This window comes from Oncorhynchus keta, unplaced genomic scaffold (genome assembly GCF_023373465.1).
Source record: "Oncorhynchus keta strain PuntledgeMale-10-30-2019 unplaced genomic scaffold, Oket_V2 Un_contig_4719_pilon_pilon, whole genome shotgun sequence".
Lineage (NCBI taxonomy): Eukaryota > Metazoa > Chordata > Actinopteri > Salmoniformes > Salmonidae > Oncorhynchus > Oncorhynchus keta.
The window spans coordinates 17,501-42,382 of NW_026287917.1; the positions used below are offsets into that span (position 1 = coordinate 17,501).

The following is a 24,882-nucleotide window of genomic DNA, read 5'->3' on the forward strand; positions in this document are numbered from 1 at the left end:
GAAAGTGACAGGTCACTCGCAAGCAATGTCCAAATCAACAAAATCAAATGGAGACAGATCAACAGTTATTAAGATCAACAGTTATTTTTCCAAGATTGGCAATCTTCACATCCAATGTCCTGAATACTACACCAAATATGGCCGCCGGTCTGGTCCATGCCGTGACGTTGCTTAGAGTCTTGTTCACCAGCCGACCCTTTCGTCCTGCTATCCTGGCGCGTGAGGCTATAGTTCTTTGAGATTGTCCATTCTAGTCATTGCAATTGTACCGTCAAAGGCCTGGTCAGTGGAGGTGGGCGTTGAGGTCATACTTGTCACAGAACTTGTCAGTGAGGGGAATACAGGTGAGGTACTCACACCACTCACACTTGACTGGGTGTATGTAGAACAGTACAGCCAGTCCTGAGAAGAGACCCAGGAACACCAACAGGAACACACAGATCTGGACACGTTTACGGTACATGTCTGAACGGCCAAAACTGGAAATAATAAGGAGAATAAGATCATAAAATCAATATTAGTGTTTTATGTATTAAAGGGTATAGCATAACCTTGAGGCCATATTTAATTTCAATGTAATAATAAAATATATAAAAATATTACCCAAAGTAACTTAAAGTTCCAGTAAAACCTGATATATTCAGGTATATGAGGCCGCAAACCCAGAACCAACTGAGCCATTTAGATCTGAGCCACATTATTATTTTTTTTTTAAGTAGTTCAAAGCGCTTTACATTACATACACAAAAAAATCCCCCAAATATTACTAAATCAAACCAGCTCTCACCTGATGTATGGCAGAAAGGTGAAGGAGAGGAAGAGTCCAGAGATGAATCCGGAGATGTGGGCAAAGTTGTCTATCCAGGGCAGCATGCCAAAGGAGAAGAGAAAGATGACGACACACAACAGCTTGGTGAAAGCCCTCCACGGACGCTCCAGGATCTGCCAGCTCTGGAACAGCTCAACAAACAGACAGGCCAGGATACCAAACTGAGAGCCAGCTGGACCCACCTGGGGACGAAGGGGGAGAGGGAGCAGGATAACAGAAAGAGAGACACACACACATTGTGTCATATTGGCAGTTAAATACTTGGCCTCCTGCCACCTAAGGGACAGCCAGTGGAATGACAACAAAACAAAATTACATTTGAGATTCTTGTTTATTATGGCTGCATTGCATCATAAACAAACAAATATCCCATAATTACACCAGTGATATCACTAGACCTATATGATCAGTGTATCTACAGTACTGTACCTCTGCTCTGTAGGGTAGGAAGATGGCGCTGGCCAGGTTGCCAGTGATGCCAGAGACGATGTAGATGATAGAAATCCTCAGCCAGCCGGCCAGCTTCTCTAAGTCCCTCAGGATGGTCATCTGGAAGAGCACCGACACCAGGCAGTGCAGGATCCTACAGGGATACAAATGAGCAAATAAATAAAGACATGGAGAGTCTCAGCAGGTTACAAACGACATTATTTTCCAATAGGGTCTGGCTCCAGCAGATGCATTTTCACGCCACAGACACTGTGAGACATACAACATGAGACAAGAGGTTGGTGCCAGAGACGATGGTGCGTTACCACCCCCAACAGCACGGGTGGTGAAATGACATGTATAATTAGAAGCTACCGAGCCTAGCTAGCGTGTACTCACTAGCTGCACAAGTAACAGTGGTTAACAGAGCTAGTGTGTCGACTGGTATGTGTGAAGCACACTAACGCCCTGGAACAAAGCTAACTCGCAATACACAAGACAAACAACCGTCTACAGGTTGCGCATTCACATAACATTTGAGACGCAAAAATACGATTTTCTGCCCAAATACAGTAGCTTCCTAATTTATTCATGATGTATGACACATCATGCAGGACATTGTGCAGGACAAAGTTTAAACATATTGAACACAACTTGTCTAATACCATTTAATATTTTACATATATACACTACCAGTCAAAAGTTTGGACACACCTACTCATTCAAGAGTTTTTCTTTATTTGTACTATTTTCTACATTGTAGAATAATAGTGAAGACATCAAACTATGAAATAACACATATGGAATCATGAAGTAACCAAACAAGTGTTAAACAAATCAAAATATATTTTAGATTTTAGATTCTTCGAAGTAGCCACCAATGACAGCTTTGCACACTCTTGCAATTCTCTCAACCAGCTTCACATGCTTTTCCAACAGTCTTGAAGGAGTTCCCACATATGCTGAGCACTTGTTGGTTGCTTTTCCTTCACTCAGCGGTCCAACTCATCCCAAACCATCTCAATTGGGTTGAGGTCAGGTGATTGTTGAGGCCAGGTCATCTGATGCAGCACTCTCATCATTCTCCGTCTTGGTCAAATAGCCCTTACACAGCCTGGAGGTGTGTTGGGTCATTGTCCTGTAGAAAAACAAATGACAGTCCCACTAAGCACAAACCAGATGGGATGGCATATTGCAGCAGAATGCTGCGGTAGCCATGTTGGTTAAGTGTGCCTTGAATTAGAAATAAATCACTAACAGTGTCACCAGCAAAGCACCCCCACACCATCACACCTCCTCCTCCATGCTTCACGATTGGAACCACACATGCGGAGATCATCCGTTCACCTACTCTGCGTCTCACAAAGACACAGCGGTTGGAACCAAAAATCTCCAATTTGGATTCATCAGACCAAAGGACAGATTTCCATTGCTAATTTTTCTTGCCCCAAGCAAGTCTCTCCTTATTATTGGTGTCCTTTAGTAGTGGTTTCTTTGCAGCAATTCGACCATGAAGGCCTGATTCACACAGTCTCCTCTGAACAGTTGATGTTGTAGTACTTCCTGTAATACAGCCAACTTTCTAGCCCCGCCCACAACTTCCAGACTTGATAGCATTCCCAGAAAGCATTGATTATTGAGTCATTATTAGTTTTACACTTGAGACATCGACTCTGAAATGTGTGGATTTTATCTCTTGTATAATAAATGCTATACATTCGTTTATACTCGATTAAGCATACGTTTTCTGACATTTCTTTAATTATGCTCCAACTTTCCCTCCATCTTGTCACAACATCAGTTCTTTTGAAAAAGAATTCTCAGATATTGTCATTTGGATATGCTCTACGCAAGGTTTTGTATATCTTCCTATCAAATGAACATAAATTTCTGGCTCAAATAAGATTCCCACAATGTTGCTCTGATGTCTTAAAGATTTAAAACTGAAATTTTGTGATATGTAACTTTTAAGTTGGATGTATTTGAAACTTTCTACACTGGTCAGTCCAAAATGACTTCTTAATTCTGTCATGGAAATAAATGTATTTCCTGTTACCAAGTCACGGATTCTATGCCTTTACTTTTCCATGTGGACCAATTTATCTGGTCATTTCTGAAAAGCTATCCAAGGATTGTACCATAGGGTTGTGTTTTTAGGGAGTGATATTGGTTTTTGTAGAATATGTGTTCTTAACTATGAAGTTGTTCATGTTCTTAGCTTAACCCTATAAAAATAGACACGTAAAAATATTCGAATGAATATTCTTTACAGAGAAACACTACTCACCCTGCATGGAGGAAGAGAGAGCCAGAGTCTGTAGAATTGGTCTGGGATCTCAGGGTTGAGGAAAGGAAGCAGGCCACACACATCATCCATACAGGCCACCTGGGAGCAGAGAGTCGCGTCCTCGTGGAAGTAGCCCTTCATAAAGTCACAGTACTCTCTGGACGTGATCTCGCACCTGAATAGTGAACACACAAGACAAGCCATTACAACATCAACTACCTATATCTGTGAAGACTGAGGGAACTGAACAGCATAAAGTACAGGCTCCTCAGCAACACACTTTCAAAACATAGTTAACTGTTTCAATAAGTCATATAGCAGGGATCATGAACTAGATATTTTCTTGAGTGGATGCTCAGGAGGCCAGAACATAATTACAAATCATTTATAGACCGCAGATTGACCACAAGAAGCCAAAACAGATGACTAAAACATAATCACTATACAATCACATATACAGCTCTGGAAAAAATATCCTCACAGTGGGTGCGAGACCTGGAGAGGCCTACAAGCCACAGTGTCTCGCACCTACTGTGAAATTTGGTGGAGGATCGGTGATGATCTGGGGTTCTTCAGCAAGGCTGGAATCGGACAGATTTGTCTTTGTGAAGGACGCATGAATCAAGCCACGTACAAGGTTGTCCTGGAAGAAAACTTTCTTTCTGAGGATTGTTTTTTCAAGCAGGACAATGCTCCATGCCACACAGCCAGGTCAATCAAGGTGTGGATGGAGGACCACCAGATCAAGACCCTGTCATGGGACAATGCTCCATGCCACACAGCCAGGTCAATCAAGGTGTGGCTGGAGGACCACCAGATCAAGACCCTGTCATGGCCAGCCCAATCTCCAGACCTGAACCCCATTGAAAACCTCTGGAATGTGATTAAGAGGAAGATGGATGGTCACACGCCATCAAACAAAGCCGAGCTGCTTGAATTTTTTTGCGCCAGGAGTGGCATAAAGTCACCCAACATCAATGTGAAAGACGGTGGAGAGCATGCCAAGAGGCATGAAAGCTGTGATTGAAAATCAGGGTTATTCCACCAAATATTGATTTCTGAACTCTTCCTAAGTTAAAACATTAGTATTGTGTTGTTTAGAAATGAATACGAACATATTTATTTTGCATTATTCGAGGTCTGGCAACACCGCATATTTTGGTTATTTTGACAGTTGTCATTTTCTGCAAATAAATGCTCTAAATTACAATATTTTTATTTGGAATTTGGGAGAAATATTGTCAGTAGTTTACAGAATAAAAACTTTTTTATTTTATTTTACCTAAACACATACGTATAAATAGTAAAATCAGAGAAACGGATACTTTTGCAGTGGTCTCTTAATTTTTTCTAGAGCTGTATCTTTATATTATGCGTAAAAATACTTTGGAATAGATTTCCAAAATGTTAATCACTTGGAGCTGATTTTCCAACCTTTCTCCAGTATTTTATGTCCAACAATATATGTATATTTTTAAATCAGAAAAATTGAGGGGCCAGTTGAGGAAACTCATATAGTATTCACCACTACCGTGCAGTTTGTGGAGGGTACTGTCTGTCCTCACCTCCCTTTGGTCCCAATGCAGCATGGCCGTCCGGTGATGGCACAGTCTACGTGGGGGAGGTTAGTGTGGTTGCCTGGGTTGTACCTGGTACACACTGGCCACTTGGTGATGTCATCAGGCCACTCATGAGGCGACACAGAGGCTGGCTCCAGGCATATTCTGAAAAGAGAGGAACCGAGGAAAGAACATATCATGTATAGAGGGAAGAGGAGATAAAAAAGAAGAGAGGGAGATGGATGAAGAGGAGAGAGAGGAGCAGTTTATTACCTGGGGTCCTGGTGGCAGACTGAGCCGTGCTGACGGACCTTCCCCTCCAGGAGAGGAGCACTGGGGTGATGAGGCCACTTCACCCACACTGCTAGAGTAGACTGGAGAGGGAGAACAGGGGGAGAGAGAGACAGGGGTGAATTGCTGCAGATTGTAGGATATTAAATATAATATGACTGTAACAGTAGTGGAACACCAGGGTAACTCACCGAGCACTCCTCCTGTGAGGTCTGAAGACAGCCGGAGCGGTCATTCCTCACACAGCAGGCTGACTCCCGCTCTCTTCCTCTCTTCTCCTGGATCAGGTCATGGACCTGCTGGTCCTGACGCATGCAGGGGGAGAACTTAGCCCCCAGGTGGATTAGCGCCTCCTGCAGGTCAGGGGGAGGGTGTACAGTCAGAATACAGACAAGGGGCTCTATTTTCGGCTGGCGCTACGGCAGCACAAGTGCCAAACGCAAGTTCGTTTTGACATTACAGCATGTAAAACAGATACTCCGGCATTTTGCACCACATGCGCAAGGTTCAGCAATTTACCTGTCTCATATCAATTTACCTGTCTAATATCAATTTACCTGTCTCATATCAATTTACCTGTCTCATATCAATTTACCTGTCTAATATCAATTTACCTGTCTCATATCAATTTACCTGTCTCATATCAATTTACCTGTCTCATATCAATTTACCTGTCTCATATCAATTTACCTGTCTAATATCAATTTACCTGTCTCATATCAATTTACCTGTCTCATATCAATTTACCTGTCTCATATCAATTTACCTGTCTCATATCAATTTACCTGTCTCATATCAATTTACCTGTCTCATATCAGTCACGGACCAGGATGTCTTGCTCCCAGGCAGACTAAATAACTTTTTTGCCCGCTTTGAGGACAATACAGTGCCACTGACACGGCCTGCAACGAAAACATGCGGTCTCTCCTTCACTGCAGCCGAGGTGAGTAAGACATTTAAACGTGTTAACCCTCGCAAGGCTGCAGGCCCAGACGGCATCCCCAGCCGCGCCTCAGAGCATGCGCAGACCAGCTGGCCGGTGTGTTTACGGACATATTCAATCAATCCCTATACCAGTCTGCTGTTCCCACATGCTTCAAGAGGGCCACCATTGTTCCTGTTCCCAAGAAAGCTAAGGTAACTGAGCTAAACGACTACCGCCCCGTAGCACTCACTTCCGTCATCATGAAGTGCTTTGAGAGACTAGTCAAGGACCATATCACCTGCACCCTACCGGACACCCTAGACCCACTCCAATTTGCTTACCGCCCAAATAGGTCCACAGACGATGCAATCTCAACCACACTGCACACTGCCCTAACCCACCTGGACAAGAGGAATACCTATGTGAGAATGCTGTTCATCGACTACAGCTCGGCATTCAACACCATAGTACCCTCCAAGCTCGTCATCAAGCTCGAGACCCTGGGTCTCGACCCCGCCCTGTGCAACTGGGTACTGGACTTCCTGACGGGCCGCCCCCAGGTGGTGAGGGTAGGCAACAACATCTCCTCCCCGCTGATCCTCAACACGGGGGCCCCACAAGGGTGCGTTCTGAGCCCTCTCCTGTACTCCCTGTTCACCCACGACTGCGTGGCCACGCACGCCTCCAACTCAATCATCAAGTTTGCGGACGACACAACAGTGGTAGGCTTGATTACCAACAACGATGAGACGGCCTACAGGGAGGAGGTGAGGGCCCTCGGAGTGTGGTGTCAGGAAAATAACCTCACACTCAACGTCAACAAAACTAAGGAGATGATTGTGGACTTCAGGAAACAGCAGAGGGAACACCCCCCTATCCACATCGATGGAACAGTAGTGGAGAGGGTAGCAAGTTTTAAGTTCCTCGGCATACACATCACAGACAAACTGAATTGGTCCACTCACACTGACAGCGTCGTGAAGAAGGCGCAGCAGTGCCTCTTCAACCTCAGGAGGCTGAAGAAATTCGGCTTTTCACCAAAAGCACTCACAAACTTCTACAGATGCACAATCGAGAGCATCCTGGCGGGCTGTATCACCGCCAGGTACGGCAACTGCTCCGCCCTCAACCGTAAGGCTCTCCAGAGGGTAGTGAGGTCTGCACAACGCATCACCGGGGCAAACTACCTGCCCTCCAGGACACCTACACCACCCGATGTTACAGGAAGGCCATAAAGATCATCAAGGACATCAACCACCCGAACCACTGCCTGTTCACCCCGCTATCATCCAGAAGGCGAGGTCAGTACAGGTGCATCAAAACTGGGACCGAAAGACTGAAAAACAGCTTCTATCTCAAGGCCATCAGACTGTTAAACAGCCACCACTAACATTGAGTGGCTGCTGCCAACACACTGTCATTGACACTGACCCAACTCCAGCCACTTTAATAATGGGAATTGATGGGAAATGATGTAAATATATCACTAGCCACTTTAAACAATGCTACCTTATATAATGTTACTTACCCTACATTATTCATCTCATATGCATACGTATATACTGTACTCTACATCATCGACTGCATCCTTATGTAATACATGTATCACTAGCCACTTTAACTATGCCACTTTGTTTACTTTGTCTACATACTCATCTCATATGTATATACTGTTTCGATACCATCTACCGTATGCTGCTCTGTACCATCACTCATTCATATATCCTTATGTACATATTCTTTATCCCCTTACACTGTGTATAAGACAGTAGTTTTGGAATTGTTAGTTAGATTACTTGTTGGTTATCACTGCATTGTCGGAACTAGAAGCACAAGCATTTCGCTACACTCGCATTAACATCTGCTAACCATGTGTATGTGACAAATAACATTTGATTTTATTTGATTTATCAATTTACCTGTCTCATATCAATTTACCTGTCTAATATCATTTTACCTGTCTAATATCAATTTACCTATCTAATATCAATTTACCTGGCTAATATCAATTTACCTATCTAATATCAATTTACCTGTCTAATATCAATTTACCTGTCTAATATCAATTTACCTATCTAATATCAATTTACCTATCTAATATCAGCTAGCTTGCGCTGAGGTAGCAATATTTGTGTTATGTCCTTGAAAACAAGCGCAAAAGCAGGGGTTGGAATCAGTTCAGGGAACAAAAGTGATCTATACTTTTCCGGGAAACAGAACCATTATTTTAAAAGCATGGGAACCGGTTAATAACATTATTTAACGTTGCAGGCATTTTTTTTTGTCCCACAAAAAGCGCAACAAAACAGCTATGCAAAGCCCTCCCTCTGTCTCTCAGAAACTTCTTCCAGTGTCTGCCTGCCAGCAGAACATCTTTGTCAGAGTGCGTGCGTGTTTAGGCTATCTGCCCCTCCCCTCTGAAGCATAGGCTCCTGTAGCCTACTGACATTACAAGCATGATTCAGAATTCTGGTGCCGGTCTGCACACACAAGCTTGTTAGGTCCAACATTAAGCCATTTCTCTGAAGATCAAAGACATTCAACGTTCCTCCATAGAAGCTGCACCTCCGTAGGTATAATTCTGTGGGCCTAATTCAGATAATGCATGTCAAAACAAGATCCCCAGTGCTTTAAGCCAAACGTCATTCTCCACCCTCTCTTGCTCTCTCCCCACCCGTAAAATTTTAGTCGCATCTCATGCCCTACATTTTTCTTTCCATCACACATGTAACTATAGACTGCCTGCTCCATAGCAAGCTGCTCTATCCGCACTGATTGGTGAAGTAAATCTGGTCGGAACAGTGGAACGAACCCCCAGAAAATAATGGTTCTGTTCAAAAGTATTTTGGTTCCAACCCCTTGAGCGCATATCGAGAGATGTAAGACCAACGAAAAGCAGGTATTAGCGGTAACATGGTTGGTAATGGCATGGATTTTGTGAGCGAAAGCGCAGCCCATCCAGCTGTGACACTTATGCTCATGGAACAAGAACGGAGATGTGCTTTTGTGCCGGAAACCCTTTGTATTAATAAACATCTTAATCACCAAAGTTTTATTAAAAGATGAAGTTTGGGAGCAGCATAACAGAGAGTTATGCTACCAGCGCTATGACTTACCATCGGGTACGGTTTGTTCAAATACAACACAGCGTCTCATAGCTGATATATCGGTTTAAATGATCAAATGAAGTCCGTTAGCCTAAAAATAAAGTTACACTTACAGAATTTGGTCCCACCCAGAAGTTTTCTTGTTGCACAAACTTGACATTTTCATAAACACCTTTATTTCTCAATACCTAAAGAGAGACAGGGAGAAGCCAGACGTCTTTACGAAGTGACATGCAAAGACATAACACATTGACGCAACGGATCACGCATCACATTGTAGACAAACAACCATCACTGTAACATTCATAACGCAAACTACGTTATATAACAGTCACTGTACTGACCGAGTCGACGGTCTCATGCTGGGAGAAGCCCACAGGGGCGATGCCGTAGAGACAAACAGTCAGGATAGTGATTAACAGGTGGACAAATGTGATCCAGTAGGTAAAGAAAGGCCTGCGCACACACACACAAACACACACAGAGAGAGACACAGACACACACACAATATCAATACGATATATCACATAGTACAGCAGCTTGCCTCGTCTGTTAGAAAAACTATCTCAGTATGTCAGTGTGGACCTCACATGGACAACAGCTGCATCCACTAGGATAGGAGTTAGTAATGTATGACAACAACTGTGTAAACCATTGTTTCCCACATGGTGTGCTGGGACTCGACCATCTGTTACTGAGTCACACAGTCCTGGTTTGTTTATTAATCTAGAGGCCACGCCAGTCACAGAAATTAGGTGCTTTCTATTATCCGTGATGACTCATACTGTATCTTATCTGGGGCAACCTCAGACACAGCTCCGACCTCCACTACAGATGTGACTGAGCTCTTCTCCTGTAGTGTGATTAAATCTTAGACATGTTTGATGTTACAGTGCGACTATGTGACCATGCCAGAGTTGAAGTCAAATGCATAGCAATGTAGCAAATTCAGAATTGCACATTGAAATGAAAGAATCTGAAAATCCTCATTGATAATAAAGTGTACCTATGGTCGTCCATGTCCTCTATCTGCTGCTGAACGAAGCTGTCGATGCGTTTGCGGTAGGTTCTGTTAGTGAGCCGTCCCACCATCCCTAGGCCGTAGGGCCTCTTCTCCCTGGCGAAGAGCTTCTTGACGGGCACTGTGATCCGTTGGCCCCGTCGCTGCCCACTCACACTCACCACCTCCTGGCGCAGACGCACCTTGGGCTGGACCTGAGACAGTCCAGGTTCTTTACCTTTACGCCAGCCCCGCTCCAGGGGCCTGTGGAGTGGAGTGGAGTGGGAGCGAGCGAGCGAGAGAGAGAGAGAGCGAGAGAGAGAGAGAGACAGAGAGCGAGAGAGACGGAGAGTGATAGACGGAGAGCGAGAGAGAGAGACGGAGAGCGAGAGAGAGAGAGACGGAGAGCGAGAGACGGAGAGCGAGAGACGGAGAGCGAGAGAGAGAGACGGAGGGCGAGAGACGGAGAGCGAGAGAGAGAGAGACGGAGAGCGAGAGACGGAGACGGAGAGAGAGAGAGAGAGAGAGAGAGAGAGAGAGAGACGGAGGGCGAGAGACGGAGAGCGGAGAGAGAGAGAGAGGAGAGGGAGAGACGGAGAGCGAGAGACGGAGAGCAAGAGAAAGAGAGGGAGAGACGGAGAGCGAGAGAGAGAGAGACGGAGAGGAGAGACAGAGAGCGAGAGAGAGAGAGGAGAGACGGAGAGGGAGAGACGGAGAGCGAGAGACGAGAGAGAGAGAGATGGAGAGAGAGAGGAGAGACGGAGAGCGAGAGAGAGAGAGGGAGAGACGGAGAGCGAGAGAGAGAGAGAGAGGAGAGCGAGAGAGAGAGACGGAGGAGAGAGAGAGAGGGAGAGACGGAGACGAGGAGAGAGAGAGACGGAGAGCGAGAGAGAGAGAGAGAGAGAGGGAGGGAGACGGAGAGCGAGAGACGGAGAGGGAGAGACGGAGAGCGAGAGAGAGAGAGGGAGAGACGGAGAGAGAGAGACGAGAGAGAGCGAGAGAGACGGAGAGCGAGAGAGAGAGAGGAGGAGAGACGAGAGGAGAGGAGAGAGAGAGAGACGGAGAGCGAGAGAGAGAGGAGAGCGAGAGAGAGAGAGGGAGAGACGGAGAGCGAGAGAGAGAGAGAGACGGAGAGCGAGAGAGAGAGAGGGAGAGACGGAGCGAGAGAGAGAGGGAGAGAGGAGAGACGGAGAGCGAGAGAGAGAGGGAGAGACGGAGAGCGAGAGAGAGAGAGACGGAGAGCGAGAGACGGAGAGCGAGAGACGGAGAGGGAGAGACGGAGAGCGAGAGAGAGAGAGGGAGAGAGAGGAGAGAGAGAGACGGAGAGAGAGAGAGACGGAGAGAGAGAGACGGAGAGCGAGAGAGAGAGAGGGAGAGACGGAGAGAGAGAGAGAGAGGGAGAGACGGAGAGCGAGAGAGAGAGAGAGAGAGCAGAGAGAGAGGGAGAGACGGAGAGCGAGAGACGGAGAGCGAGAGACGGAGAGGGAGAGACGGAGAGCGAGAGAGAGAGCGAGAGAGACGGAGAGCGAGAGACGGAGAGAGAGACGGAGAGAGAGACGGAGAGCGAGAGACGGAGAGCCAGAGAGAGAGAGACGGAGAGGAGAGACGGAGAGCGAGAGAGAGAGAGGGAGAGACAGAGAGGAGAGCGAGAGACGGAGAGCGAGACGGAGAGCAAGAAAGAGAGAGAGACGGAGAGGGAGAGAGAGAGACGGAGAGCGAGAGACGGAGAGGGAGAGACGGAGAGCGAGAGAGAGAGAGAGAGACGGAGACGGAGAGAGAGCGAGACGGAGAGAGGGAGAGACGGAGAGCGAGAGACGGAGAGCAAGAGAGAGAGAGGAGAGACGGAGAGCGAGAGAGAGAGAGCGAGAGACGGAGAGCGAGAGAGAGATGAGAGACGAGGAGAGAGAGAGAGAGCGAGAGAGAGAGAGAGAGGGAGGAAAGACGGAGAGAGACGGAGAGCGAGAGACGGAGAGGGAGAGACGGAGAGCGAGAGAGGAGAGAGGGAGAGCGAGAGACGGGGAGAGAGAGACGGAGAGCGAGAGACAGAGAGAGAGAGAGAGACGGAGAGACGGAGAGAGAGAGAGAGGGAGAGACGGAGAGCGAGAGAGAGAGAGAGACGGAGAGGAGAGGCGGAGAGAGAGAGAGAGAGGAAGAGACGGAGAGCGAGAGACGAGAGGAGAGAGAGAGAGAGACGGAGAGGGAGAGACGGAGAGCGAGAGACGGAGAGCGAGAGACAGAGAGGGAGAGAGCGAGAGGAGAGAGCGGAGGGAGAGAGAGAGAGAGAGCGAAAGGAGAGAGACGGAGAGCGAGAGACGGAGAGCGAGAGACGGAGAGAGAGACGGAGAGCGAGAGAGAGCGAGAGAGAGAGAGAGAGACGGGAGAGCGAGAGACGGAGAGCGAGAGAGAGAGAGGCGGAGAGCGAGAGACGGAGACCGAGAGAGAGAGAGGAGAGCGGAGAGAGTGAGACGGAGAGAGAGAGAGAGACGGAGAGGGAGAGACATAGAGCGAGAGACGGAGAGCGAGAGAGAGAGACGGAGAGCGAGAGACGGAGAGCGAGAGACGGAGAGCGAGAGAGAGAGACGGAGAGAGAGAGAGAGAGAGAGACGGAGAGCGAGAGAGAGAGAGACGGAGAGCGAGAGACGGAGAGCGAGAGACGGAGAGCGAGAGAGAGAGAGACGGAGAGCGAGAGACGGAGAGCGAGAGACGGAGGGCGAGACAGAGAGAGAGAGATGTGTGTTAAGTGAAACTGGCTACAGTAGCAGTAACAACTTGAATGTGTGATGTCTGTGTGTTCCACTCACAGCATCAGGTGACTCCTCTCCAGTTCGTTCTTGTCCAAGGCGCCACCTGTGAGGTCACTCTCATCCGCTGCTGTGTTAGACTCCTCCTCTTTAATGGCGGCCTCAGATGGAGAATCAAACACATCGTCTGCATAGGTAGACAGCTCCTCATCTCCTCTCCTCAGTCCATCCTGCATGGAGGAGGAGAAGGAGGAGAAGTAGCAGGAGCAGGAGGAGCAGGAGGAGGAGGAGAAGGAAAAGAGATGAAGAGGGACAGGAGGAACTGTGCGAGTATGCTATCTGTGCGTGATTGTGTGATGGGATGTGTGTGTGTTACTCACTCTAGCAAGAAGGAGGTGTCCAGCTCGTCAGGAAGTCCACTGTGTCGTCCTCCAGGAAACTCACTGGCATGAAGCTCCGCCTGCGACACCGCCGGGCAGCGCCCTCCCTCTCCCTCACCGTACGGCCCTGACACACACCATCATCATCGTCATCATCATCACTGTCATCATCCTCACTGTCATCATCATCACGTTGTCATCATCATCACCTTAGTTGTAACTGCTAATAAATACTCTCTGATGCACATTTATTGCATGATATTACATTACTGTTGTGTGTGACAATGAGACCATGACGGGTCAATTCCATTTAAATTCCGCCAGTTCAAGAAGGGAATTAAATTTCAAATAGAAATGGAATTGACCCCAACCCGGGATCAAAAACACATCCGGTAAACAGCATCCCCAAAGCCCCAGACCAGTGTCCTCTCTGACTCCTGACAACCATCTGTGGCCAGTGGCCATGATGATTATGATGCTTTGACCTCTTGAGGCGGGATTAGCCCTGCAGCGTTCAATGTTTCAGTTCCAGAATACACAGTATTCTACTGGCTAACAGAACAGACACACAGCTGAGCATTCTGACTGGAGGCCGGGACTGACAGCAGTGTTATCCTAATGCCATCTGTTAATGTATGTGTCCCAAATGGCACCCTATTCCCTATTTAGTGCGCAACTTTCAACCAAGGTACCCTATTCCCTATTTAGTGCCAGGGCCCTGGTCAAAAGTAGTGCACTAAATCATAGGGAATAGGGTGCCATTTGGGATGCAAACATTGCCTCCCTCCCCAGCCTAGTCATCTACCTGTGTCCCCCACCACCCTTGCCTGACACCACAGGACAGGAGAGAGGAACAGCCTCTGTACTGTTACACCAAAGCCTAATCCTACAATACAAGCCTGAGCTCAACTTTTACATAACACTGACATTGGTAATCGTCCTATATGATATAAACATACACATACTCTGTGTGTTTGTGCTTGTGTGTGTGTGCACGTGTGCGTTTGTGTGTCCATAAGCAGGCTACAGTAAACTGGGGTTGTGTGATTAAGTCTCTCAATAACCATTTTGGGCAAAGAGATCAATGCCTAGAACAAACAACGCAATCCAGTAGGGTTATGCTGTGTTTAGTTGCGTTTTATTGTGCCACCTTTAACAAAGACACAGAGCAGAAACTGTTCAATGACCAGAGTCATATCAGACAGTCATATCAGACAGGCAGCATCTAAGAGGTACTGACACTACAGAGACTAAGGTGTTTGCATACTTGGCTTGAGATAGTAAATATGAGTCAAGGTGACTCCCAATGATGCATTTAGTTAGATCAAAGCAGTGTCTGTTACTAGAACTGTTTTATCTCAGCTGCTGGAGTATCGGGGATGATTCATCAACAGAACAGTGGTAAACATGCGGGAAACACACACACACACACACACACTCACGCACACACACACACGCACTGATCCTCATGCACACACACACACACACACACTCACACACACTCTGATCCTCATGCACACACACACAAACAAACACGCGCACACGCGCGCACACACACACACTCTGATCCTCATGCACACACAAACAAACACACACACACACACACACTCTGATCCTCACTGTTGACAATGTCTTTGTGACACACACCTTAACCAGCGCTGCGGCGGCCTTGAAGCTCATGACGGCGACCGACTCTCGCTTGCGTCGCCGCGGTAACCTGTTGAGTGCGGAGCGCGAGCTGGAAAAGGAGCAGAGAGAGGCGGCACCAGGGGTGATGGGGGTCTGGGGTACGCTGTAACCATCTACCTCCTCCACCATGCGGAATGCACGGCCCCGCGCCAGGGGGTCCACAATCTACACACACAGAGGCAGACACTGTAATGTCCCATGGGATTGTAAACACCACGGAGCCAAGAATATCCTTTTAGGTTATTTGGTAACTTGAATAGTTACAACAATGAGGCTCTGCTAAGAGGCTACATGACAGGTCAAGTTCACGGTCATATCAATACACAGGTTACCATAGTGATGGACCTCTAATAGTTGCATTACTCCATGAATTAATACGCTCATCAGCTTACATCACAGAAACAAAAACCACAAACAAGCAAAATGTCAATTCTGATATCTATTTTGAATTGTATTGAATAACATCATTGTTCCCAAGGGAGAGACATAGGATTGATATTGGGTAAAGAAACACAACACATGACATATGCACAGATGTATGGCAAGAGACAGAGAAAGAGAGAGATATACAGAGAGTCTAGGAATGTATAGTATGTCTGTGGGCGGCTCTGCCCTACCCGCTGCATGGCATAGGGGTGGTGGGGGTGGTGGTGGTGTGGGGGAGGTAGAGGGGTGGTGGGTCTCAGTGCTGGTCAGAGACAGGTTGTCCTGGCTGGACAGCTCCATCTCCCTCATCACCTGGGCCTTGAGACGGCCGTAGCGCAGGTTGCAGTGCTGCAGGCTCTTCCTCCTCCATCGCTGGGTGCTGTCGTTTTCCTTACTGACCCCGAACCAGTCTGCCGTGCCCCTGAGAGGACAGAGACTGAGATTAGGTCAGGGTGAATCTCAGTTCACTATTGTACCTGGTAGTAATAGTTGGTAGAAAAAGTTCCAATTTAATTCAAAGAGAAATGGCACGAAACAAACACTCAGTCTACGAGGCAGTATTCGGGTTGAGCGTGGGCTCTTTTCTTTGCAGAGAGTGCACAGAAAAGACAGAAACAGATGACAATGACATAGATTAAACAGCCCAGGCAACGTAGTGGGTTTGTAGTTTATTTACATATGGAGTGTGGCCATTTGATGTCACCATGTGAGTGTGTTTCCCTACTCCTCTCTCCTCAGCTCCACCATTTCAAACCCTACCCCAGTGTAAAGCCTGAGATATTTGGAGCGACTGACCGGGCCAGGGCATTAGTGTTTTGCGTCACCACTCAGTCAAACAATGACAGAGCACAGCAGGATTACATCACTTCCACTCACACAGAGTGGAAGTCAACTCCAGCTGCAAAATAGGTGCCTTACAGTACCAATGACATGCCACTTACACAAAAACATGCTCAGACACACAAAATACAGCCCCAATGCATGCACACACACGCATGTACGCAAACACACACACACACACACACACACACACACACACACACACACACACACACACACACACACACACACACACACACACACACACACACACACACACACACACACACACACACACACATCAAACCCAGTGACAAAAAGGACCTGGGAGAATAAAGTCTACAGATAAGCCCTCTTTCCTCTTTTAGTGGATATATGTATTAGTAGTGTCTGTATTAGTAGTGTCTGTATTAGTAGTGTCTGTATTAGTGTGTGTCTGTATTAGTGTGTGTCTGTATTAGTGTGAGTGTCTGTATTAGTAGTGTCTGTATTAGTGTGTGTCTGTATTAGTGTGAGTGTCTGTATTAGTAGTGTCTGCATTAGTGTGAGTGGCTGTATTAGTGTGAGTGTCTGTATTAGTGTGAGTTTCTGTATTAGTAGTGTCTGTATTAGTGTGAGTGTCTGTATTAGTGTGAGTGTCTGTATTAGTATTGTCTGTATTGGTGTGAGTGTCTGTATTAGTAGTGTTTGTATTAGGAGTGTCTGTATTAGTAGTGTCTGTATTAGTGTGAGTGTCTGTATTAGTGTGAGTGTTTGTATTAGTGTGAGTGTCTGTATTAGTGTGAGTGTCTGTATTAGTAGTGTCTGTATTAGGAGTGTCTGTATTAGTAGTGTCTGTATTAGTGTGAGTGTGTGTGTGTGTGCGTGTGTGTGTGCGTGTGTGAGTGTCTGTATTAGTATTAGTGTGTGTGTGTGTCTGTATTAGTATTAGTGTGTGTGTGTGTGTCTGTATTAGTATTAGTGTGTGTGTGTGTCTGTATTAGTGTGTGTGTGTGTGTGTGTGTGTGTGTGTGTGTGTGTGTGTGTGTGTGTGTGTGTGTGTGTGTGTGTGTGTGTGTGTGTGTGTGTGCGTGTGTATTAGCATTAGTGTGTGAGTGTGTGTATGCATTAGTATTAGTGTGTGTCTGTATTAGTAGTGTCTGTATTAGTGTGAGTATCTGTATTAGTGTGAGTGTCTGTATTAGTGTGAGTGTCTGTATTACAGTTTTTTTACAATCACTTTGGCACTCATTTCAGAACCTTGATGTCATTCTTCAAAACTCACAACCAATGATCAAAATGCACATTTTTCAAAACTCTTAACACTTCTTCCAATTGCTTGGATACAATACACATAAAGCTAAGATTATTTGTTCATTGAACTAAAATCACCTGTTCAAAATGACACAACTTAACATCAAAGTATTACCATTTCAAAATGCAATTCACACATTACATCTGAGATGAATGTCTATTCATTTATTACAATGATCTAACTATCAATTGATACAACTGCTCAAAATGATAAGTAACTGTTGCATTACTCTTAATGCAGTTTTATGGAAACTGACAAACAATATTCCATGTTTAGATCATGAAAGTTTCAGGATAACGAGATCCATTGACATCATTACCGTGGAACATGAACCAATTGGACCACATTATCTATGGATGTAATATTTCATCATCATTCTTTATCAGACACTGTTTCTATGGTCTCATGTACCACTTTTCCAGACCATGTTTTCAGATTTGACATTACTGTACACTCACCGGAATCTTTATTAGGTACACCTATCTTGTACTGTGTAGGACCCCCTTTTGCCTCCACAACACCCTGAATTATGTGTGAAGAGATGCCATTCTGCACACCACTGTTTTAAACAGCTGTTATTTGAGCATTTGTGGCCTTTCTGTTAGCTTGAATGAGTCTGGACATTTTCCTCTGACCCCTCTCATTAACAAAGTGTTTTGCCCACAGAAATGCCGCCCACTGAATGTGTTTGTTTATCGCACCATTCTCTGTAAACTCTAGAGATTGTAGTGCGTAAAATCCCAGGAGGGCAGCTGTTTCTGAGATGCTGGAATCACAATGTTTGGCATCAACAATCATACCACGGTCAAAGTTGCTTAGATTACTCATCTTGCCTGTTCTAATGTTTGGTCAAACAACATCTGAAGCTCTTCTACTCTATATACTCTATATATTGAGTTGCAGGCAGCCACATGATTCGCTGTTCGGATGTAACTGTCCTTGATGAACTAAATCAGGTCTGTAGAGCTGATGGTATGACCTATGTCATTGTGTGGGATAATGTCAGGTTCCACCATGCTCAAATGGTGCAAGCATGGTTTCAGGCCCAACCCCAATTTACCACCCTGTACTTACCCCCATACTCTCCTTTCCTTAACCCGATTGAGGAATTTTTCTCCACATGGAGGTGGAAGGTACAGTGGGGCAAAAAGTATTTAGTCAGCCACCAATTGTGCAAGTTCTCCCACTTAAAAAATGAGAGAGGCCTGTAATTTTCATCATAGGTACACTTCAACTATGACACACAAAATGAGGGGAGATTTTTAATGAATTTATATGCAAATTATGGTGGAAAATAAGTATTTGGTCACCTACAAACAAGCAAGATTTCTGGCTCTCACAGACCTGTAACTTCTTCTTTAAGAGGCTCCTCTGTCCTCCATTTGTTACCTGTATTAATGGCACCTGTTTGAACTTGTTATCAGTATAAAAGACACATGTCCACAACCTCAAACAGTCACACTCCAAACTCCACTATGGCCAAGACCAAAGAGCTGTCAAAGGACACCAGAAACAAACTTGTAGACCTGCACCAGGCTGGGAAGACTGAATCTGCAATAGGTAAGCAGCTTGGTTTGAAGAAATCAACTGTGGGAGCAATTATTAGGAAATGGAAGACATACAAGTCCACTGATAATCTCCCTCGATCTGGAGCTACACGCAAGATCTCACCCCGTTGTCACGTTCTTTCAAAATCGAACCCAGAAGCAGACCAGGACAAGGAGAGTAGGAAGAAGGTGAGTATTTATTTACAAGTGAATGTGAATGGGTAGATATATCCAGGTGGCGTAGCGGGCAGCGGTGGTGAGTTGATGGGAGTAAATAGGTGGATCCAATGGGGTAGCGGAATCCTCCGATGACCAGGCGGGAATGGGGTAAATGATCCGGGTGAGTAACTGAAGACAGAACAAACGGAGGTAAGTTTAAGGCAAGCAATACGTAAAAAACAACAAAACAAATTCTATCCAACTTGAGGCTGATACTATGGCACAACATACTGTTCATGGCTAACGATCCGGCAGGGAATGGATGTCAGGTCCGGGCTTATGAAGAGGAGATATGATGATCAGGACCAGGTGTGCAGATAGCTGATGGGATAGAGGTGCGGGTAATCAGAACTCCCAACTGGCTACATTGCCCGGCAACCAGACAGGGTGCGTTCCAGGACGCCGGAAAAAACACTCCAGGACAGAACACAGGCAAAAAACTGACTCAGGAAATGGGATTCGTGACAATAGCCCCCCTCCGACGAAAGCCACCGGGCGGACTACCCGGAGCGCCAGGGTGGAGGCGGTGAAAGTCACGAAGCAGGTCATCGTCAAGGATCTGACGCCGAGGAATCCAACTCCTCTCCTCAGGACCATATCCTTCCCAATCCACTAAATACTGGAACCCTCGACCCCGCCGTCTGGAGTCCATGATGCGGCGCACCGTGTAGACAGGACCACCTCCGATCATCCGAGGAGGAGGACGACGAGGAGGAGGGGGCAACAGAGGACTGAGGAGAACCGGCTTGAGGCAGGAGACATGAAAGGTGGGATGTACTCTTAGTGTAGCAAGCAACTTGAGTCGGACCACAACAGGATTAATGATCTTCTCCACTACAAACGGACCAATGAACTTCGGTGACAGTTTCCTCGACTCAGTCCGTAGAGGAAGATCCCGTGTAGCCAACCAAACCCTATCTCCGATGGTATAAGCGGGAGCAGGAATACGGCGACGATTCGCCTGTATCTGATACCGGTCAGAAACTCTAAGGAGGACCTTCCTGGCCCGATGCCAGGTCCGGTGGCAACGACGAATGTGGGCCTGGACAGAAGGAACCGAAAGATCCCTCTCCTGAGAAGGAAACAAGGGAGGTTGGTATCCGTACAGGCATTGGAAGGGGAACATCCCAGTGGCAGATGAAGGAAGGGTATTATGGGCATACTCTACCCAGGGTAATTGAGATGACCAAGAGGTGGGATCAGAGGAGACAAGACAACGCAGCGTGGACTCCATCTTCTGGTTGGCTCTCTCCGCCTGACCATTAGATTGTGGGTGAAATCCAGAAGTGAGACTGACTGTAGCTCCAATGGCAAAACAGAAGGATCTCCAGACAGCAGAGGTAAACTGAGGACCACGGTCAGAAACAATGTCACTGGGCAATCCGTGGACCCTGAAAACCTCCCTAACCAGGATCTCGGACGCCTCCGTGGCAGATGGAAGCTTGGAGAGGGACAAAATGAGCAAACTTGCTGAATCTGTCCACAATGGTCAGAATGACCGTGTTCCCAACAGAAGGGGGCAATCCCGTGACAAAATCCAGGGCCAGATGCGACCAAGGTCGCGAGGAATAGGTAGGGGGGGTGAAGAAGCCCAGAGCTGGGCCGATTGGTACTTTTGTTCTGAGCACAAACAGGACATGCGGCAACAAACCTCCGGGTATCTTCTCCCATGGCAGGCCACCAAAATCATCTGCGCAGTAGCGCCATAGTCCGAGCAACACCAGGGTGACAAGCTATCTTGCTGGCGTGGGACCACTGAAGAACAGCAGAACGGACCGACTCAGGCACGAACAACCGACCGGGTGGACCGTTACCGGGGACGGGCTGTGTCCGAAGGGCCGCCATCACATCCTCCTCAATCTTCCATGTAACGGCTCCAACTACAAGGTTCTGGGGAAGAATTGTCTCAGTCTTGGCCCCACTCTCATCCGTCTTGGAGAACATCCGGGACAAGGCGTCCGCTTTGCCGTTCTTCGACCCAGGTCGGAACGTCAGGGAAAAATTGAAGCGTCCAAAAAACAAAGCCCACCTGGCCTGACGGGAGTTGAGACGTTTAGCCGATTGCACGTAAGTCAGATTCTTGTGGTCAGTCCAGACCACAAACGGTTGCTCCGCTCCCTCCAACCAGTGACGCCACTCCTCCAAGGCAAGCTTCACAGCGAGAAGCTCCCGGTTACCCACATCGTAGTTTCTCTCAGCTGATGAAAGACAACAAGAGTAGAAGGGGCGCAGGGATGGAGTTTACCATCAGTGGAGCTACGCTGGACAGGATGGCGCCACACCCACATCAGACGCGTCCACCTCAACAACAAAACTGACGGGAAGTGTCAGGTTGAGAGAGAATCGGCGCGTTGGTGAATCGGCTCTTCAAGTTCAGAAATGCTCGGTCTGCCTCAGGAGTCCAACAGAAAATTCTGGTGCAAGACGTCAGAGCAGTTAAAGAGGCGGCCGGCCCCGGCTGTAATCATGGATAAACCTCAGATAGAAGTTCGCAAATCCCAGGAATCTCTGGAGCTGCAATCTCGCATCGAGCCGGGCCCAATCCCGAACCGCCCGAACCTTCTCACTTGGTCCATCTTGATCTCACCCTGGAGATGATGTACCCGAGGAAGGATGTAGTGTGGGCGTGAAAATCACACTTCTCTGCCTTCACAAACAGACGGTTCTCCAATAACCGCTGCAGGACCTGCTTAACATGCTGGATGTGGCTGGAAAGCTCCTTGAGAAAAGCAGGATGTCATCCAGGTAAACGAACACAAACAGACCGATCATATCCCTCAGCACGTCATTCACCAAACCTTGGAACACTGCTGGAGCGTTGGAATGTCCAAACGGCATCACCTGGTATTCAAACTGTCCCATAGGTGTATTGAATCCAGTCAACCACTCGTCCCCTCTTTGATCCGAACCAGATGATACGCATTGCGAGATCAAGCTTCGTAAACACAGTTGCACCCTGTAAAGAATCGAAAGCGGAGCTCATCAAGGGCAAGGGGTACTTGTTCTTGACCGTAATATCATTCAACCCCGATAATCAATACACGGTCGAAGAGAGCCATCTTTACTCACAAAAAAAAAATCCAGCTCCCAGGGGTGATGACGAGGACCAATGAGACCTGCAGCAAAGACTCCTTTATGTAGGTCTCCAGGCTTCCCGCCTCAGGTCGAGAAATACTGTATAACCGTCCCCTTGGGAAAGGCAGCTCCAGGGAACAGCTTAATTGTACAATCATAAGGTCGGTGGGGAGGAAGTGACTGAGCTTTCTGCTACTGAACACTCACCCAACTCGTGATATGTTTCAGGAACCAGGGACAAATGAGGAGAGCAGACTCACTAACCCGACTGGGGACAGCATGAGAACAGGCAGTCCTGAGGCAGTTAGCATGGCACTCAATGCTCCAACTAGTTACCTTACCAGTCACCCAATCGAACAAAGGATTGTGTTCTCTTAGCCAGGGGTATCCAAGAACCAGAGGAACATGGGGGAAGGCAAATGAAAAAGAAATAACCTCTGAATGATTCCCCGACAACAACATCTTAACCAGTTCAGTCCTCATAGTGATCATACCCAGACTACTGCCGTTCAGAGGTGGTTGCTTCAATGGCTTCCTGGTAATTGCTCCTTGGAAAGCCCCAGCTGTTCCACTAAGTTGGCATCAATGAAGCTGTCATCGGCACCTGAATCGATGGCGTTAGGTGGCTAAACTCTGATTCTTATTTATGAGGGTAGCAGGAAAACGAGGTCTGACAGGGCTCTTGAGAGGTTGAAACTGGCTCGCTAACAAACCTCCCAAACTTAACAAGCCGAGCAGTTTAACGGACGCTGAGGACAAACGGAGATGTAATGTCCCGAGCTACCACAGTAGAGGCAGCTGTTGGTCTCACGTCTACGTTGGCGCTCGTCCTTAGTTAACCGTGCTGGGCATGGTGCATAGGTTCAGGATCTGGCGGCAGGACTCCTCCACTAATCCCGTGTGAGGAAAAATCAACCCGTTCTGGTCCACTTCCTGACCCGAATGGTAACCGAATCTCAGATTGATTAGATGGACCCCACTGCTTCTCCCTCCTTCTCTCTTGGACTCTATTATCTACCCAATAGCTAAGGTGACCAAACTATCTAGGTCACTAGGCTCTGGATAGGAGATCAGCTGTCCTTGAGTTGCTCCGACAACCCCTGGTAAAAAAGCCGCTTGTAGTGACTCCTCATTCCAACCACTCTTCCACAGATAATGTCCTGAACTTCGATCATAAAGTCTGCTACACTGCGAGCTCCTTGGCGAAGAGTGAACAAACGTTTAGCTGCATCCTTACCTCGGACTGGATGGTCAAAAAGCTTTCTCATCTCTCCGTGAACTCCTGGTATGAAGCCGGCAGGTCTCCTGTCGTTCCCAAGGCTGAAGCCCATTCCAGAGCTCTTCCACGCAGCAGTTCAATAACAAAGGCTATCCTAGCCTTGTCAGTGGCGTAAGAATGGGACTGCAGATCAAACACTAACCCACACTGCATAAGAAACTAACGGCATCTTCCTAAATCCCCTTCATATTTATCAGTCGGTACCTTGGGTTCACGGAAGGAAGCCGCACCAGACACGGCAGGTGAGATGGGTGAAACAGGTGGTGAATGAATCGCCGGCAAACTGAGCTGATCCTGGATTTGTGTCAAGCTAGCAGATAAGTTCTGGATTGAACCCGCTATCTCCTGTAGCGCTGTCTTGTGTTGTCCCAATATCTTCCCCTGCTGGGTAATGGCATGGCAAACGGGTCCAGGTCCATGGATTCATCCTTGGCCGGATCGTTCTGTCACGTTCTTTCAAAATCGAACCCAGAAGCAGACCAGGACAAGGAGAGTAGGAAGAAGGTGAGTATTTATTTACAAGTGAATGTGAATGGGTAGATATATCCAGGTGGCGTAGTGGGCAGCGGTGGTGAGTTGATGGAAGTAAATAGGTGGATCCCATGGGGTAGCGGAATCCTCCGACGACCAGGCGGGAATGGGGTAAATGATCCGGGTGAGTAACTGAAGACAGAACAAACGGAGGTAAGTTTAAGGCAAGCAATACGTAAAAAACAACAAAACAAATTCTATCCAACTTGAGGTTGATACTCTGGCACAACATACTGTTCATGGCTAACGATCCGGCAGGGAATGGATGTCAGGTCCGGGCTTATGAAGAGGAGAGATGATGATCAGGACCAGGTGTGCAGATAGCTGATGGGATACAGGTGCGGTAATCAGAACTCCCAACTGGCTACATTGCCTGGCAACCAGACAGGGTGCGTTCCAGGACGCCGGAAAAAAAACACTCCAGGACAGAACACAGGCAAAAAACAGACTCAGGA

General features: G+C 47.2%; 1 pseudogene; it reads right to left on the minus strand.

Annotated features, from left to right (window-relative positions):
• The window catches only part of LOC127924892 (inactive rhomboid protein 1-like), a 22,970-nt pseudogene extending 709 nt beyond the window's left edge, over nt 1–22,261 (minus strand).
• Between the last annotated feature and the right edge of the window lie 2,621 nt (nt 22,262–24,882).